General features: G+C 39.4%; 1 long non-coding RNA gene and 1 pseudogene across 1 annotated transcript; both read left to right on the top strand.

The window, feature by feature from the left end:
* Positions 1-427: 427 nt before the first annotated feature.
* LOC148715297 (S-linalool synthase-like) lies at positions 428-8469 on the top strand (annotated as a pseudogene).
* Positions 8470-17750: 9281 nt separating this feature from the next.
* Positions 17751-19000, top strand: LOC149768684 (uncharacterized). Its single transcript, XR_016395781.1, has 2 exons — positions 17751-18073; positions 18830-19000. It is a non-coding gene; the product is annotated as an uncharacterized LOC149768684 (long non-coding RNA).
* Positions 19001-20402: the final 1402 nt, after the last annotated feature.

Below are 20402 nucleotides of genomic sequence, written 5' to 3' on the forward strand. Positions count from 1 at the left end.
TTCATTCAGATTACTTTTATATCATATGTAATTATATCCTTAGCATCCTTAAGGTATGTCTAAGTGTATTATTGAAATTAATGAATGATTGAGGCCTCAATCCACGAACTAGTGATCTAACAAAAACATCTCAAGCATTATTCCTATCTTAAATTTCTTATTCAACCTGATCTAATCAAATTAATGTGTCTCAATGCAACCTAACTCCAGGAGCCCAACTCTACTCGAGCTTAGCCCAACTCTACCCAACATGAGACTAGGCTGAATTGGATTAGGGTGGAGAAGTATAAAGATAAAGTTAAGTTAGCATTTGCCTTTAGATCAAATCAACTTGCCCGAGTTACAACCCTCACGAACATATTGGTTAGAAAGGAAAAGGAGTTCTTGAAATAAATATTACCAATGGACATAGTAAAATGCTAAAAAGATGGAAGGAACTCCTTTCGTCACGCTTGAACTTGGGATGTTATATAACAATTCCAATGCATTTGATTCACCTGTGGCATTGCTAGAAAACATTAGCATGTCAATGGAGGCATGTCGGTAGATGAAGATTGTGGAGGAGTGGATTTTGTGATTAGAGATTATCATGCCATACTGATAGGGGCAGGAGGTCACCGCATTTTAGGCCAGACTGTCATTGAGGCAGAGCTCCAGACAGCTTAGGAGGGCATTTTCTATGTGAAGATAGTTCTTGGAGCTGATAGGGCACATTTGGAGGAAGACTCTTCCACATTGATCGATTGGATTTGGGGAGTAGATCGCTATAGAGATGACTACCTATTGATTTGTGAGATCCGCAGACTAATCAAGAAGATGGAGTCATTCCAGGTAGCGCATATGTATCGAAAGGCAAATAGAGCTGCGGATTGGGTTGCCTCCTTCATTGCTCGGCATTCCGGAGATTTTTCATGGACCGGGACGGATATGATCCCTCATAGCTTGTATCATTTTTTTTCTTGACTTGGATGGCTGTAATGAGGTAAGAGCTATATAATATGCTGTTTTCAACAAAAAAAATATATATAAAAAAAGGAGAGAAAGAGAGAGAGAGAGAGAATGCATGACTATGATAGCCACTAAAGGTCAGTCATCTGTAGGAGTCCGATAATTCATATAGAACGATTGTGGGCGTTGAAATGGAGCATCTGCAAGTTATATTCCCTGATTAAACCTGTATCTAGAAATATATTTTTTTATGCGTGGTTTTCTCTTGGTTAATTGGGTCCGATATTGTTGCCGATTTAATGAATCTTTCATGCAGCATATGAGTGAATGGCTCGAGAAAATAAGCAGCGTTCAACCACAGAAAAGGGAACGATTGGAGCCAGGGAGGCGCAGATATTGTAAGAAGCAACTGTACGTCCGCTAGTTTGTGGCCCTTGACATGGAGAGCATCCTTTTCGGGTGGATTAATTGTGTATCAGGAGGAATCCCAGCGCCGGACCACATGGCTAGTCGTGGCCCCTAATGATTCCATAAGATCCCATTTGAGTGGCACAGAGGGCATCTAGAGCCGGATTCCATGGCTCAGATATCCCAAGTCACACCCGATGGACCCGATTAGCTGGATTTTGTTGTCAAAAGGAATTTGAGGAGATGAAGTCATGGATCGAACTTGAGGCATGATCAACACAAGATAGAAGTGGAAGTAAGCGTGTAAGCAGGGTAGTCTAAAAACAATGAAGCAATATGGGGAGCCACAGGTCAGTCACTAAATTAAAATACACTGCATGAAATGAAGTTTACAGGTTAAGCAATGCTAAGTCAAAAAAATGTCCACATTTCTGCTGGTGCACAAGGATTGGAAATTAGATCGCGCTCCGCATAGATCTCAAAGCACTCCAAACTTTTTCATTCATGTACCTACACATATCTTGAAGCCACCATTGTGCGACTTAATGGTAATTCATGTGAAAGAAAATGAATTCTTTAGGTTTTAAGGTAGGTTCTCAAATCTACTTTAGGATGTTCGTAAAGCATTTGACATGATCGGGTTCTAAACTTAAACTCAATTTCGAAGGTAAGCACTTGGCTGCAAAGCAGGATTCAAACTTTCATTGCTTCGTTGGACCACACCTGCGTCCTAGAAATAGATGCCAAAAACCTCCGCAATAGATTAAGCCATTTAAGCCAAAAATTTCACAGGTCTTCGGAGCCATCTAGTGGATGTGATGTTGGCTAGAACATGTGGTGCTTGTCCAATCAACCTATTTTGACAATAGAAACATATCAAATTGTTCCTTTGGTTTCAGTATTTCTGTGCATTCACAGCGAAGCCTTGGAGTGTTCTGGACTTTTATTTGCTTATTTTATGGTGGAGTATTTTTGGATATTTGGTTGAACCACAATGAATTTATTTTTTTTTTTTTGTTTTGAAAAACATATTGCACCGATTTTTTTTTTATGACTGCATCTCTATGTGCAAACTATGAAAAAAAAGGTAACAAGGATGCAGCAAGAGGTAGAAATGGATATGCGATAAGTAATTAGATGCAACAAATGGATATGCCAACATTTCCAAACAGAAAATGGAAAAGAACAAAGGACCAAGACAGATTTAGCTACGCTAGGAATTTCGCAAAATTCCCTGCTGTCAGCGGAGCAGAATATCCTTCAAGGACAACCTAAACATGTTAATAGTGAATTGAACAGCATAGTCAAGCACAAAAAACTCATACTCATTAACCATTCCAAATTAAGGCCTATGAATCAAATATAGAAGTATTCATACTAGAATATAATCAAGTGAAAAATTACCAATATCGAAGATTAAATAAAGGACCAATGGTGCTGTCAATGCGACATTTTACCATCAAAATGGTATCAGTTTTTGTTATGCTGGTCAATACAGTAAAGTGGGTGGATTACTTGTACATTTTTCTTGGCCCTATGTTGCAAATGTTGTCACAAATCCTTGCATCATAATGTGCTTTTAGTTGCTCCAGCCAAATCTTTCAAGGTCTCACTAGGCCAATAAGAGATATTGCCTAAGTAATCAATCCATCTATAAACTTATTTCTCAAGCCACCAGTTATGTATCTTGACGTAGTGCACTTATAAATCTCTTCAAAGCCTACAGTATCATACAAGAGCAAGTAGTGCCTAAGCAGCTTAACAGTTGATTAGAAATGTTTCATCTCAGTTCATTAGACTTGTCGGTGTTTAGGCTAATGCTTTTATGGAGTTAGTTTTTTTTTTTTTTTCTGAAATATTTAGCTCTTTTACATATATATTGACTACACGCACTGTTTATCTATTTCCATATGGAATCTGCTACAATGCTAGTTCTCGTCCAAGGTCAAGCCCTCCTACAAGAAAATATCTCATCTCATATACAGAAATAGAAGTTTGCATGAGCTAATGTCAAACCAATGTCATCCACAAAATCGACTTAAGCAAACCTGAACTGTAGCAAGGCTTTTTGGTTCACGCCAGCTGTCAGAAAGAATGTGGAACCGTCACCTCTCTCAATGGTGAATTCAACAGTTCCCCTCCCTGTTTAGCCTACAAAGTGCATAATGTGTTATGCCTGATGTGAGTGTCAGTAAACATGCAATAGATTCCAGAACTTCAGCCTTTCCACCAAGGCAAAATATATACATTGATCAAAGCAATATATAGCAAAACAAACTGCAAGGAGATTGCGTACATAAGACACTTTAACCTCCCTCCCCTTCTGATGCATAAGACACTTATTTTTATGTTTTCATGTCAAGAGCTGTTTACAATCAATCAATTGATCAATGCAGCTTTCATGCTACTGCAGCAATAGCATCATTAGAATGTAATATGGATTATGAGCCCCAAAAAAAACCACTAGAATATTGACATTGACATTAGCTTTCCAAAGGAAAGACATTGCAAAAACCAAGACTTGCACAATATAATAAAATTCAAGAAGCTAGTCTAAAATAATTTCTATTTGGATAATTCAGCATATTTGTTCCAATTACAAACAAGCCTTGTTGTGGTTGCCTGAAACAATTGTATATCTGATTAATGAATTACAAAACAGAGATAAAGAGACTAGAGATCTCTCAAGATGGACGAATGGATTGATAGACAGATGGATGGATGAATGGAATCATATTTGATATATAGAAATTGTACGAATAGGCACCTCCATTCCTTTGATTGAAGTCTAAATTCCAATATAATGAATATGAAACATCGTGCTATATTTTAAATTCGCCGCTACCTTGAGGAAAATATGGCAAACCACTTTCTTAAATCAGAAAAGCTTTAGAATTATTGGGCTCCAGTTTCATCATACATCCTCGAAAAATAACAATATCCTCGAACATTAACAATACAAACGAAAATAACAATATATTTCCTTGCATCTAGCTAGCAATATGAAGTTGCACCATGATTTTTTTGTCCCTAAGTTTCATGGCCCTCAACAACATTTGGGCACAAAATTAACTTTATCGATATTAAAAGCCAGTCTATATGCCCCACATTAGAATCACAAGCAACCCTTTCTTGACATTTGGCACTATCATCCATCATCAATAACCAGTAATAGAACTTTGCAATGAAAGCAAAAGGAGCAAGAGAAAAATAAGAAGCAGAATTGCCAAAGCAGAACTTCCACCAAATTTGATTTTCATGCCAGTTCCAACACCTTATAGTATAAAAGATGCTTCAAGAGCTTAAATCCGAAACATGCCGTGTCCTACCATTTTTTAAATGAACTTTCTGCCACTTGTTTGTGTTAATGGGTCATAAATCCACATAGGATTTTTTTCGGTAGATAATCCACATAGAATTTGTGAAAACTATTTAGAGCACTTGTGAATTTCACCTATGGCTTTTAAATGCTTATGCATCTGTGTAGTCATTAAATGAATATACCAGTATCAATTAAACCCTCTTTGAGATATCTTCAAGAAACTCAAGATCATATGCTCACATACAACAAATCCGATCTCTTGGAGATAGTTGGATACTCAGACTCAGACTTTGCGGGATGTCCAGATAGTAGAAAATCAATATCAGGTTATATTTTTCTACTAGCTGGTGGTGCAGTCTCGTGGAAAAGTTCGAAGCAAAAAATGACAGCTGCTTCAACAATGGAGGCTGAGTTATTAGCATGTTATGATGCGGTTACATAGGTTATTTGGTTGAGGAACTTTATCACGGGCCTACAGATCGTGGATACTATTTCAAGACCCATAAAGTTATATTGTGATAATTTAGTAGCAGTTTTCTCAATAAAGAATAACAAGATATCCAATTGAAATAAGCACATGGAGGTGAAATATCTTGTTATAAAGAAAAAATGTGATGACCATAAAGTTTCAGTTCAATACATCAATACTGTGCTTATGTTGGCAGATCCTTTGACCAAAGCAATAGCCCCGAGATTGCATACGGAGCATGTCGGTCAAATGGGCCTTTTCTGTATAAATTAGTTGATGTATTATTGTGCACATTTCAGATGATTGTAAATCACATTTATTATATTTTCTGCTTTAATGAATTCATATGGTTTATGCATACTATGGTAGCAGAAATTGTGACCAAAGAATGGATTTCATGAGAAGTTCATTCATGAGGGTTTGGTTATGATGGTTTAGTAATATAGTGATCATGGAAGGTTATACGCCAATTAAATAAGTGTTATTTCTGCCATGATTCGTATTATTATTCTCAAAGTAGTCAAACATAAAGTTTGCCCAAATTTATAAAGATTATAAAATTCAAGTGCTAAAGATATTTTACTTGTCAATATGGTCCAAGTGGGAGAATGTTGGGATCCCGTCAAGTTGTGGCCCACATTAACAAATGGCGTCAATATGGTCCAAGTGGAAGAATGTTGGATCCCGTTTAATTAAACCCTGATCCCATTTAATTAGAACCCACATCTTGACAAGTGTCACTTGTAAATCCTGATAATCACAAGGGCATTGAGGTAATTGCACGGCAGTAAAAGGTTGCCTTGATGGGGGGTGACTCTTCACGGGTGTAACTAACCACGACGTTTGGTCCCTGGAGAGGGCTATAAATAGCCTGTTGGACTACTTCTCTAATACACGCATTTGGAGCTCTCTCTCCAGAAGATCTCTCACTAATCTCTATCGAGATCAGAGCAAATCTCGGTTGACTGCGGATCAGATTGCACGCATCTCAGAGTTCATTTCAAGATGGATATAACAAATCAAGGTAAGATTTATGATTCATTAAGATTAATCATTCCATCAGCACGGCCATCGAATATCTCCAGGTAAGGATTCTACATATGTATCTATATAATATATATATACATACATAGACATCTAGATAATTATATACATCAGTGCTCTTCCATGGAAAGGAAAGTGGTTGATTGCTTTTTATGTCATAGAGAGGTTTTGCTGGTTTATGCGTGACCCGCAAATACTCTTGCACATAGAAGAGAACTACTAAGACTTCTTGGGAGCCATGTATACCGTCTACAAAGCCACGCATTTGATGTTTCTAGAGGAACCAGAACTTGAAATTTTTCCAAGAAAATATTGCAAAAGGTATTGCCAAGCGAAGATTTGAAAGACAGCCTTTGGGCTCTTTTTGATCTCCAGAAAGAGGTAACTAAAACGACTTCTTTTTTTCAAAAATTAAGGTAGCTAGATAGCTTGTACTACTAGTCCTCTTTCAGCCACACCAAAGTTTCTCGCAGCAATGAGTTACTTGGCGTTACATGGCTCAAGTGAGCATCCCCTCGTGAATCATGCATGCCACATCAACATCAAGAAACTTTTTTTATCAGTGGTTGAAGAGTGACGTTACTCTTTCAACAAATTTACATGGTCTATCTAGAGTTGAAAAAGGCAAGAAGTGCTAAATATCATAAGATGTCAAAGAATATGCTTGGCCCACTATCTAGTACAATTCGTGTAAATTGCTGAAGTAAATATTTGTCATCTAGACATCATGTCGTATGTTGGTGGTTTCAACAACTAGAATTTCAATTTGGTAATTTTTAATGTATGTATGCTAAATCAGATTGAGCATGAGTTGAAGAATCTGTGGTTAGCACGAATGGATCATCTAGAGCATCGGATGTACATAGAAAGAAGTAAAGACTATAATCTATGGATTGGAAAGTCCTCCTCTTGCAGGTAGCACACATAGCAATTAAGTACTCATTATATGTGCATATTATGGTTGGTGACATCAAATACTTTATATAAAATTGCAAGCTGACATGCCCTGACGACATTATCCAGCTTGCTACAAAAAATTTTGTGACTCACCAATTAGTCTACAGGACTGAACTCGAGGAACTAAAGAGGTAGGCCTCAAGATTAAAGCAAATTAAATGGTTCTCCTCTTTCTTAAGCGAAGTAATAAATGCTCTTTTTCCTTTCTTTTTTTTTTTTGAGAAGAAAAGCATTCGTTCTTATGGACAGAATGCTATCACATTTTTTTCTCTTTTCCTTTGTTTGGTTACTTAATTGATTCTCTACTATATGATATCAAAATACATCATACTAGGTGGTCCAAAGATAAGGGCCTTGCCAACATGGGCTTTGGACGAGAGAAAACAACAAACTGCTACTTCCTTGCTTCCGCTCCCATTTCCTTTCCTTTAGATTCTGAGGCGCGAAAAATTGTGGCAAAGTGTGCAATCTTAGTTACAGTTGCAGATGATTTTTTTGATGAGCATGGTTTATTGGATGAACTATAATGCCTCACTGAAGCAGTCCAAAGGTATTGTTAGTTGCTATATGAAGGTTGAGGAATTTATACATTGTTACTATTTGATATTGATAATTAGTTTGATGGTAATAGGTGGGAAGGTGAAGGCTTATCTGGGCATAGTAAAGTTATTTTGATGCTCTTGATGACCTTGTATGTGATATTACATTGAAGATTTTCAAAATAGATGTGTATGCTACTTTCATATGAGTAACTATAGTTTGAGCGAGTTCGAATATGTTGTTGCATATAAAGTGGCGAGACGTGTTCAATGTGTGGTTGAAGGAGTCCGAGTAGGGTAGAAGCAAACATGCACCATCACTTGATGAATACCTTCAAGTTGGCATGATCTCTGTAGCTGTACAAGCAATGTTTCTCTCCTCATGTTATCTTGCAAGTCCAAAGCACCCACAGAACACTCCAGGAACCCGTTATAGCAAAACTACCAAATTGTTAATGCTCTCGACTCGCTTATTGAATGACATTGAAAGCTATGAGGTTATACTACTCCACCATAATTTTCATGCCTATTTGTCTCATTATTGTTGTTTTCAAACTGATGCAAAATCATTTCAGAAGGAGATGAAACACAAAAAATTGAACATGGTTCCACCGTACTTGAAAGAGAATCCAGAGGAACATATTGAAGATTCAATTGCATATATACATAACAAGCTGGATAGGCTGAAGAAGCAGCTACTTGAAATTACTATGACTAATAGCAATACCGAAATACCGAAAGAATGGAAACAAGTCCATCTATGTGCACTACAGGAAATGTGAGTTTTGCCGACTATGTTTTCCCGACGCTAGGGGAAAGCGTCGGGAAAGGTTCGCTCAGCGCCAACCTTTGCCGATGCTTTGATCTAGCGTCGGTAACTCTGCAACAATAACGACGCTTTAGAGCGTCGTTACAAGTTTGAGAAACAACGACGCTGTTAAGCGTCGTTATAAAACATAAAACCCCAACCCGTCGCCAGGCCCCCTCTCCTCATTTTATATCAGTCGATGCCCTAGCTATGCGTCGTCGACCTCCTCCTCCTCCTCCTCTTTATTTTTAACGCTTGCTCGGCCCCCTCTCCTCATACTCTCTCGGTTGAGCCCCATCCCTAGCCCCGATCGGCGATCGAAGATTCCGCTTCTCCGCCGCCGTCGACCTCGCCGCCATCTGAGGTAAGCCTCCCCTTCTCCTTCTCTTCCTCCTCCTCCTCCTCCTCCTCTTTGTTTTTTTCTTGTTTTTAACGCTCGCCCGGCCCCCTCTCCTCATCCTCTCGGTCGATGCCCTAGCTGCGTGCCAACATTTGACCTCCATCCCGAGACCTAGCTACTCCGCCACCGTCGACCTCGCCGTAACAGGCCTCCGCAAAGCTTTCCTGTATTATTTCATTTCTAATTCATTTTTATACGTCTCACAACTTTATGATAGCCTAATTTCATATTGGTATGAACAAGAAAGATCTGGTTTCTTCTTATTTAAATTTTTGGTTGTTTCTTCTTTTCCTTTTAAGGGTTGCTTTTTTATGTCATGTGCAAGATGATTCTTCTTCTTGTTCATGAGTCCATTTGACATGCCACAAATCTGATGGCAGACTCTGTCTAATTTTTGGTTTTAAAGAATTTGTCTAGATCTTAAGATTAGGTCATGTCTATAGTATTGTTAGCTAGTTCCTTTGCTTCTTTTCTTTTTATGCATAGTTCCTTTTTCCTTGCGTGCTGTCTGTCTTCGGAGCACTGGTGGGCTTTAGAAAATGTTTGAAGTTAATAATATACCAATAGTGTAGCTCTGTCTTTAAAAGTGAGGAGGTGGAAGTATTGATCTCCAACTAGTTTCTGAAATTGTCTCTTTTTTTTGTGTGTGAGAACTGGTTTGAAGGGGCCTATGACTGTGTGTATAGCTGAAAAAGCTCCATTGCATGGATTTCTATAGGAGGGATTGAGAGGACCAGGGGATAATTGATGGTGCTGGATTTTTAATGATTAAGAAGGGGTTGGTGTAATGGTTGTGGATCTTGGAATGCATCATTGCATGTGCCTCCACATGCCTTCCAATTCTAGCAGTGGTGGCAGATTTTTGAAACCTGGGATAATGATGGAGAATAACACTTATTGTCAAGAATTCCAGCCACTTTCTGATTTTTTTTTTAAAAATTTTTCTTTTGTTTTCTTGAAGGGTGGAAACCTGGAACTGCCCTAAACTGTTGGCTTTGAGAAGGGGTGGTAGGGTACTATAGCTTTGACCCCAAACAAAAGCACAAACTTTTGACCCACAAACTGGTCTCTCTATTTAAACACAACTTAAAGCTGTAGGGCTTTATCTTAGCATGCTGTGGGATGGCTGAAACTGGTCTTTGCACTTTGTCCAGAAAAGGTTTGATCTATGTTCCATTTTTCCAGCCAAAGCCTTTCATAAGCAAGAAAAGTCTCACTCCTTGTAGCCCCAGCTGAAGGAAACAAGTAGTGCCAATTCACTGGCAAAACAAGATTAGAAGCTTTCTGACAAAAGCAATATGGTGCTTTGCCTAATCACAGATGCATTGATCAAAGATATTAATTACTATAATATTAATTATTATAATTTTTATAATATTATATCATAAACTTAGGTGTTAGGTTTTGATATATATGTGGTGGTCAAGTTCGAGGGTGATGGTTTGGGATTTGATGGCAGTGTATATAAGATCTGAGCTTGAGGTATTAAAAGACTGAGATCGAAGTGAAAGAACAGAGATGCAACTTTGTCTGCAATGAGAAGCGATTCTGATAATGCATCAGATTCTTTAGAGAACTTAAAAGTAATTAAACTTGAGGACCTTAGATGATTTTAGGAGTAAGTGGACTGCAATACGAGGAAATTGAGTTTGGTGATTTGCATATGGAAGGTGGTTTAGGAGTTGTCCCATCACGAGTTTCTATGCTGTCATGACCAAGGAGTAAGTGGACTGACATACCAAGTATGATGCCATATATTGGTGGATGGGTTTGGTAACAATATGCCCCTGGTTTTTATGCTACACCATGTGTATGTGAGTTTATTATATACTTTTAGACCCTTCTGTAACTCTTTATTGTTTCCATCTCTCCAACAATGTCTTCCACAGCATTTGTGGCTAAGTTCATGAGCATCTACAAGGGGTTCCTCATTGCAACATTTTCCTGAATGATCGCGAGCAGGAGTAACCCCACTAAAAGGTTCAGACCTTGATACCTTCATTGTGTTAAGATTTACCGATTTCCTGATGTCATAGTCATGGATTATCTCGGTTTTCATCCCTGTTTCTTTGTGATTGCAGTTTTTGACATTGGGAGGACTCTTCATGTTTGCATCGTCACCAAGCAGCTGATGTTTAGCTTGATCCCTTTGTTTATTTTCTTTCTAATATGGTGGAAAAACCTGTGAATTGTATTAATCTAGCGGCCCCAAACCTTGTATTCCCAAAGATTAAAAAAGGGACCTTGTCTGCCATACAGCGAAGAAGAGTTAATATATTGGTGGATGGGTTTGGATGGGTTTATTAGCCCTTTATTTAGTATAAATTTATCATTTAACCAAATATTGATTCTTTTTTATGCATACCAGGTAACAATATGCCCCGAGGGAGACGATTTAGAGATGTGGAGTTCCAGCATTCTCAGGTGGGATCTACTTCTGATCAGTCCCAGCAGTCATGTGAGCACCAGCAGCACGAGTCAGAATCTCAGCGCGAGCCTCCTGCTGATTGTCCGGAGGATGAGCTCCAGATCCAGGATAATTCGATTTAAAGTTATGTTCATATTTGTCTTCAACTTTTTAAGACATTTTATTTAATTTGAATAGATGGACAAGGGACAGTGAGGACGAGACGGGGACCCACTCAAGCAAAGGATGTGTGGAAGCTTCCTCCGGGTGAGAAGATCATCATCCGATGCAACGAATTGGGGCAGCCCATCAATAGAGCTGGAAATCTACTATCAAGCTTTTTAGGATCGGTTGCACGCAAGGGTCAGCTGTGTCCACTCAACTATACGAAGTGGAATGACATGCTTCCTTCGTATAAGGTTGAGCTTCTTAGACTTATACAGGTAATGAATTGAATTTATTCTTTTTAATTCGACACCTTCTGTATATTAATTTGCTTAGTATCATAATTTTATTTTAGATGTTTAATATTATTATTTGAAATATTTGAATCTTGTTATAGGGTAAGTTTGTACTTCCTCCAGAGAGCCATGATTAGGTGCTAAAGTCCCTCAATCGCAAATGGAAAGAATATAAAGCAAAATTGAAGACGGACTTCAAGCGCGAGGGTATGACAGAGGAGGAGGTTGCTCGTGTGACTCCTCCTGATGTATACCCTCAGCAGTGGAGGGAGCTTGTTCATTACTGGTTTTCTGAAAGAGGACAGGTCACGTAAATTATTTCAATATCTTCTATTATCTTTATTATTAATATAGATTGCAAATATATACATTGAATCATATTATACTGTGTGCTTTTATTTTGGCAGACATATTCTAATATTGGTAGAGCTGCACGAGCATCTCAAGCAGTTCCTCATACTTCAGGCTCGAAGAGTTATGTGAGACGTAGAAATGAATTCGTAAGTTCTTTTGAAACTATTTGAAACTTTACTAACATATAGCACGTATCATGATATATAGTTTGCCCATATACTTTCCGTATGTGTAGATAGTAGAGCATGGAAGGGAGCCTGGTGAGGTAGAGTTTTATAAGATGACCCACACTCACCGAGATGGCAGCTTTGTCCGGGACGAGTCGAGAGATATAGTTGTATGTATTCATTTTTTATTTTATCATAATTTTTTAATTAATTTTACTTCTTTTAAATTATTAATGTGACTGTTTGTTTTTTTGAAAGAGATATAGAAAAGAGCTACAAATCTTATTTCAGAGCGCGTCGGGGAGTCATCATCATCCGACGCGGCCAGTCGCGTCGAGGCTCAGGTCTATGCCGAATTGATGGGCCCAGAACGTTATAGTCGCGTGAGGGGTTACAGTATCGGAGTTACCCCCACTCAGCTGTCTGTAGTGAGCCGATATACCCAAGATGCCAGACAAGGTACTAGCACTGCAGAGGTTTGTAGTTTGAAGATAGAGATGGCACAGATAAAGCAGTCATATGAGACAAGGATAGAGGAGATGAGGCAGAGTCATATGACTGATATGGCGGAGTTGAAGCAGAGCTAAGAGTTGAAGATACAATCTTTGCAGGATCAGCTTGACCATATTTCATCTTTTTTGCAGAGATTTGCTCCTCCGGTACATAACTAAATATATTTGAATATTTTATATAATTATAATGTATTCTTGTATTAGCGTGATGACTTTCGTATTTTTAGTTTCTAAAGTATTTTTTTTCTTGTAGGTTGCTGATACTTCATCTACTCGTAGAGATGATGCCGTCGACTCTTGATACATCGTAGATTGTGTACTTAGGAATTTGAGATGGATGTTTTTAGAATGTTTTTGAAGTACAATGTAATCAAATATGATAATATTGAGATTTTGAATGAAAAGTTCTTGTCTGTGTTGTGTATTTTGTTATCTATGTGATTTAGTGTATGTGTTTTGTTAGAAATTAATGTATACAGAGAATTAAAAATTGCATTTACAAAAAAAAAATTTTAAAAAAAATGCCATTGCCGACGCTATTTAGCGTCGGAAATACAAACGCCATTAACGACGCTTTATTGCGTCGGTAAAGCAGATTAGGCCGACGCTTTTAAGCGTCGGCATAGCCCAACGGAAACGAAGGTGTGAAGCGTGGGTTGAGGTACGCCGACGCTTTTAAGCGTCGGAGTCTTATAAAAGGAACGATGCTTAAAAGCGTCGGCATAGACCGACGACGCTTTTTTGACGCGTCGGGTTAAACCCGACCCACGCCCACCTGCCCGACGTCTGACCCACGCTTTGTGAAGCGTGGGCTGGAAATTCGCCGACGCTTATAAGCGTCGGTAGAGACAAAAAAAACCGCCGGAATTTATTCCTTCTTTTGTAGTGGTGCTTTGAAGGGGTTTCAGATGTTGTATAACACTTATAATTTATTTGACTCACCTACTGTGCTACTCTAGGACATTACCATGGCCATCTATGAGCCATTAGTTATGGATGCCCAGAGAATGCTTCTGCCACCATTTGTGCTTAATGCTCATGAGTCAATTAGGAAGAATAAAGGACAGTCTATAGATGATACTTCTAAGAAAGAACTATCAGTGAAGGCTCAAGGTCGGTTTCAAGGAGTGAACCGTAAAATAGTTTATAATTCAATAGCAATGCCTTCCAAAATCAAGGAGTCACTATACTATGTGAGGCCCAAAAGTTTTTTTATATTACGGTGCCCATCTTCCTACATGTTTTTAGCTGTGCCTCCCATTTCTCTAAGTCCTTTGTTGAAGATGTAGGTGGTAGTATTTAGGTGTGCGTGTTCAAGAAATATTTATATCTATATTATTGTATCTTCTGTGTTGTTACATCTTTACCGAAAGAGTGCATATTATAGTTTTTTGTGCACAACATATTGATGATAATAAAGGAAATGCAAGTGCAATAAGAATTTATGGTTGTTTTGGTACCATTTGTAACATCTTATGACTTTACCCAAAAAAGCTACCCAGAAGTTATTTAGATTTTTTGACCTTGTACAAAAATTCAAGATGTTCTGGCGCATAACTCAAAATGCACATCCACATGGATCCTGATACATTTCATTTAGATTACTTTTACATCCTATATAATTATATCCTTAGCCTCATTAAAGCATGTATAAGTATGTTATTGAAACTAATGAACAATTGAGGCCTCAATGCAAGATCTATTGATCTAACAAAACATCTCAAATATTATGCCTATCTTAAATTTCTTAATCAACCTGATCTAATCCAATTAATGTGTCTCAATCCAACTTAACTCGACTAGCCCAACTCTAATCAAGCTTAAGCTAAGGTAGTATATGGTTGGGTTGAGTTAGAGAAATCCCGATGCGAGACTAGGTTGAATTGGATTAGGGTTAAGAAGTAAAAAGATAGAGTTAAGTTAGCATTTGACCTTAGATCAAATCAATTTGCCCGAGTTACAACCCTCACGAAAAAATTGGATAGAAAGGATAGGAGTTCTTGAAATAAATATAACCACTGGACACAGTAAATTGCCAAAAGAATTTTTTGTCATGTTTGACGGGACTTCGGATGTTATATAACAATTCGAATATTACATTTGACTCGCCTATGGCATTACTAGAGAACATTAGCATGATGATTTATGCACCTTTGGTGGTACGTTCAGAGAACATCTGTGCCACATTTTCTGCCACATGGTTGCAAATCATAGAAGGAGAGCAGTGGACAGATTCGGATAATGCGCATGAGAAAAAAATGTTGGTGAAAAATGGAGGTGGGTTTCAAGGACTGAACAGCAACATAGCTTTTAATCCAAAAGCAACACCTTCTACAATCAAATGCCTCACAAAAAGAAGCCTTCTGAAATCAAACAACTATGTGAGGCTCCAAAGTTTGCATCGATTAGGGTGCCTCTGTTCCTACATGTTCTTTCTCGGCGTTCCTTTATTCCAGTACCTTTCTTTTTATTCAGGCATGGGTGTTGAAGCAGCTGTGAGGTACTTAAATCTATTTTGTTGTATCTAATACTTATTCATGTATGGGTGTTGAAGCAACTGAGGTACTTAAATCTGTATTGTTGTGTAATGTCCGGGCCCAGAACCTACTAGGCGCAATAAGAAATGGGCCCAGTTAAGGGTTGGGCCCAAATTTCACTGTGGGCAGTGCTGTATAAGGATTGAAAAAAAAAATAAAAAATAAAAATGAAGGGATAAGACCGACAGGGAGGGGTGACCCTCACCCCTGCTGACAGCCGCTGCCGGCGCGCCGGAGACAGGGGGCGGCGGCCAGTCCCGAGGTATGGAGGAATGGAGAGGGAAGGGACCTCTCAGAGGGGGTCTCATCCTTAAACAGTCCTTTAAGCCTATGCCGGCAACCCCAAAATGACAGACCCCCTAAACACCGAACGAGAGAAAGAGAGAGAGCCCGGAAGCTCCAAGAGGAAGGAGGAACCCCTAAATCGGCAGAGGTGTTGGAGAGGAGGCACCGCAGGTCATCCCCGGAAATGGTAAGCTCCTGTTACCAAAATAAAAATAGAGGAGGGACTCCATGGACCTCAGTTGCAGTCACTGCCGGCTCTCGGTAGGGGGCTGCAGTCGGCCGGAGTCCATTCCCCTTCTTCTTCTTCAGTGGGATAGGGGGTCTCAGTGAAGAAGAAGAAGGGAGGAAAGAAAAGAAAATGAAAGAAAGAAGAAAAAGGAGAGAGGGAAGAGGGGACTCACCCGTGTGTGGCCGCGGGCATCGGCCGCAGGCACGGCCGTGGGCTCAGCCGCAGGCGCGGCTGTGGACGCCGCGAGCTCGGCCGTGGCACTGCCGACTGTGGCTCGGCCCTCCCAAAACCCCCTTCTTCCTTCACAGGGGAAGAATGGAGAGAGGAAGAGAGAGGGTTTGGGAGTGAGAGAGAGAGAGAATAGGGGGTGGTGCCGGAGGGAAGGACCAAAGAAAAGAAAGAAAGAAAGAAAGAGAGAGGAGGAAGAGGCCGTAGATCCAGCCGGAGGAGAAGAAGACCGGAGGACCGGCCGAAATGGCTAGGGCTTCCGATCGGAACCAAGGAGAGAGAGAGAAAGGAGAGGAGGAGGGGACTTGCCGTGTACGGCCGTGAGCGTCGCCGGTGCGGGCTCGGCCGGGGAAGCCGAGAGCTCGGCCGCGGGCTCGGCCGGGGAAGCCGAGAGCTCGGCCGCGGGCTCGGCCGGGGATGCCGCGGGGCTTGGCCGCGGACGCCGCCGGTCGTGGGCCGTCTCCCTCCGCTCGCCATCCTCCCCTCCGCTCGCCGTCCTGCCTTCGTCGGAGAAGAGAGGAGGAGAAAGGGTGAAGAGTGGAGGGAGTGAAGAGTCGGGAAGGCTCTGGAAAAGAGAAGAAAAAAAAAAGAAAAGAAAAAGAGGGAGAAAGAAAAAAAAAAGAAAGAAAAAAAAAAAGAAAAGAAAAAAAAAAGAGAGAGAGAGAAGAGCCCCTTAACGGGTCCGGCCTAACGGGACGAATCGGGGTTCGGGTCCGAAACCCGTTAAGCCTAAAAAATTGAAATGGGTTAAGTAAACCCAATTAAACCGGACCCAATCTAGTTGGGTGAGCCCGGATGAGGGATTGAGTGGGATCTGAAGCCAATTGAACCTGAACCCGAGCCCAATAAGATTGGGCTAAGTCTGGACGAGCCCAAACTGCAAATTGGGTCCGAATCCAATTAAGCTGAGTTGGTCTCAGCATACCTAATTGATTGTAAATCAGGCCCAATTCAAGCCCAATTTAACTGACAGAAGGTCGAATTGACCTTGGGCTAATCCTGACTCAGACCCAAATGAGCCACGTTGACCAAATCAGAGGACCCAATTGGCTAGAAAAGGTTAGACCCAATCTGGTTTTAAATCGAATCCCAAAGGCTTCAAATTGGACTTGGGCTAAATCCTTGGATAGGACCCAAGCAAGTAAGTTCATAGTATGATGAACTAAGAAATTTTATAATAAATGAAGGGGGAATAATGTAATCCCTATGATGTTGTTTTAGGTGATTGAGGATTAGTCACCTGGACTTGAGCAATTTGGAAAGCGAATTGAGGTAAGTAATCTATCTTAATCTTATCGTAGATCCTGTATTATGTTTTATAAGATGAACCAGTGTTTTTCATACAATTCGAATTGTATACATGATTGGTGAGAAAGGTAAGTAATCTGCCTTAATCTTATCGTGGATCCTGTATTATGTTTTATAAGATGAACCAGTGTTTTTCATACAATTTGAATTGTATACATGATTTGTGAATTGTGTATGTAAGTAGCCTGCCCTAATCTTTATGGATCATACATGAAATTTAACATGTTATGCATGTACTGTAGGCTAAGAATGATATGTGTATCCGACATGCTATAGTTACACAAGATATGATGATATATGTTCTATATTCCGTTATGCCTACAAAATACTGGGATTACGCTACATGCTAAGATATGAGTTATGAAATATGAACATGAGTGGTACATGTCAGTCACACAATTCATAGTTGTGCACATATTATGTTTTCATAGCTCTTGTGATACATGCAAAATGAATGGAGTTCCATGTTATGATTTTTCTTAGCATGAGTGTAAAGAGTAATAATGATTTGCTCTAGCTGCATATTGCTTGTAAGGGGGTACCTAAGAACTACTAATGCTACGGGCCGAATGCAACTGAGCCGGCCTTGCCAGTGGCCGATAATGACTGAGCCAGCCCCGCCAGTGGCCGACTAATAACTGAGCAGGCCCCGCCAGTGACCATTAATGAATTCGCCGTAGCATCTATGAGGTACTACCTATACTGAGCATTATTTATGAACTCTTAAGAGCTACTGACCCAATGTAACTGAGCCGGCCTTGCCAGTGGCCGAAAATGACTGAGCCAGCCCCGCCAGTGGCCGCCTAATAACTGAGCCGGTCCCGCCAGTGGCCAAGAATGACTTCGCAGTAGCATTTAAGAGCATGACCACGGTATGCCGGGGGCACGGTTTCATGTGCATGTTTTATGAAAATTTTGTGATTTGCAATACTGCTTTGTTTAAATTGCATACTTTATGAAAATGATATTTGAAGCATGATCATGAGGCTCGTTTCAGAGATTGGGTATATGAGGCGGGTGCTTCCAAATCCTGCAGATGTGTTTTTGGGGAGAAGCAAAATCGGTGAGGGGTGAAGGACGCTTGCGTGAAGCCCCGGAACCGGCCAACATCTGGCAGGGGAGCCCCGTGTTTCCCCCTCATGTGGGCCCGATAGTCACGTGCCCTGCGCAGGCGGGCCGTGACATTTATGAACGTGCCTGACCAAAGCATACATTGTTTTACAACGGGTTTTGAATATATCGTTATGAAATGTTGTATTTTGCTATAACCGATATCTCTTTTAAATTGCATACATATTATGCCATGAAGATGATTAGATAAATATGCATGTCAGCTTCTCAAACCCTGCATAAACATGGTTACCGTTATGTTCGATCCGATAAGATTATGTATGATTACTTACTGAGCCGTGTAGCTCATATCCGTTCATTTACTTTTTCTTTCAGATCCTCACCACTGATAGCTGCCAGAGACACGTTAATTTGGTATCAGGGCTTCTGGGGTAAAGCAAGTATACTTTTGTGTACATAAACTATGTAGAAGCTCTGTATTTGGGTACCAACCAGCATGTTGTACTAAGAATGCTTTCATATGAAAAGATTCGGTTGGTTTGACTACCCTATTACCCAGGTATGAGGCTGCGTGCTATTGTGGGCGGTAGTCGGCAATAGCACGGCCGTGTCACGGATCCGGATCCGGGGCGTGACATTCTAGTGGTATCAGAGCAATAGGTTAATCATGAGTAAAAATTTCAAATTTTAATAAGGGAATGGGTAGTTAAGTCTCATTCGGTAAGATTCTGCATACTTGGAAAGAGAAAAAAAAAAAAAAGATTTTATTAGTCGTATCATTAGTCTATCACGAAAATTGCTTGACATGAATCTTTTGATAGGTGACAATAAGCAACAAAAAGAAAGAAGTTAAGACTAATACAAAATCATTCGAGGGGCATGATTATGACAGGTATGGTATCAGAATTCAAGATTTAAGACTACTAAAAAATTTTGGTGTTTTCAAACAGAATGGTAACGAGCCATGCCAAAATAAAAATAAGCTAGTTTGGAGATTTCTCGATGGAGTAATTTGTATTTTGGATTATGATTAAAGTATATTTTGACTGATATTAAGTGGAGTACTAGCTATGGAATATTAAAGTACATGGTGATTATTTGTGTATTAGTATATAGGTGATTTTGGAAGTTTAACTTGATACCGGGTACTGTGGATAATACTTCTAGTTTGAAGTTAATTATTTTGATGGCAAGATAGGGTTCATTCATAAGTTGTTTAAGGCTTGGACAAGGAAAGCTTTTATATTCTTCGAGGTTAAAATCTGTATGACAATTATGCATGAAACTATTGTATAGAAAGAAAATATATCTGAGAATGACATTTAAGAGTTTCTCCTTTGTTTACTTGGAATGTGACATATTAGATCTTTTCAAATTACAATGCAAGATTGGTATTTTGATTGGAAGTCATTTAGTAAATTCTGGGATAATTTCCAATCTTGAAGAATATTTTTGGCTCATTTTATATGAATGAAGTTGCTGAAAATGTAAAAATTTATTTAAAGCATTGTTATTTATTTAAGGGGATCTTATGTTGGGATACCCTTTCTTTACTCGTTCATGAAAAGGTAAAAGGAAGTTCTAGCTAAGTAACATACGATCTAGATGGAGGAAAGATTTGAAGTGCAAATACACATGAAGGATTAAATAGTTCTGTTGGTAGGCAAATAGTATGTTGATCAAAAGTTATTTGTGAATTCAAAGGAATTTGATCAGAATGCGCAGCGAAAACATAGTGATCTGAATTATTTATCTAAGTTGGCCAGAAGTATTATTCTTTTGATTCGAAAAGTTTTGATCTGTTTTCTTGTATAGTAAGATTTTTTTTGGATAAATAAAAGGAGAATGTTCTGATTTCTGGATAGCACTGTGCTATCCTAGATTCTCCAGTTTTATGTCATGCTAAGAAACTTCTTAGCATTTTTTGACATGAATTAATAGATCATCG

The sequence above is a fragment of the Phoenix dactylifera genome, chromosome 1 (assembly GCF_051530095.1).
Source record: "Phoenix dactylifera cultivar Ajwa chromosome 1, Ajwa_hap1_PhDact_Kaust_v1.1, whole genome shotgun sequence".
NCBI classification, from domain to species: Eukaryota; Viridiplantae; Streptophyta; class Magnoliopsida; order Arecales; family Arecaceae; genus Phoenix; species Phoenix dactylifera.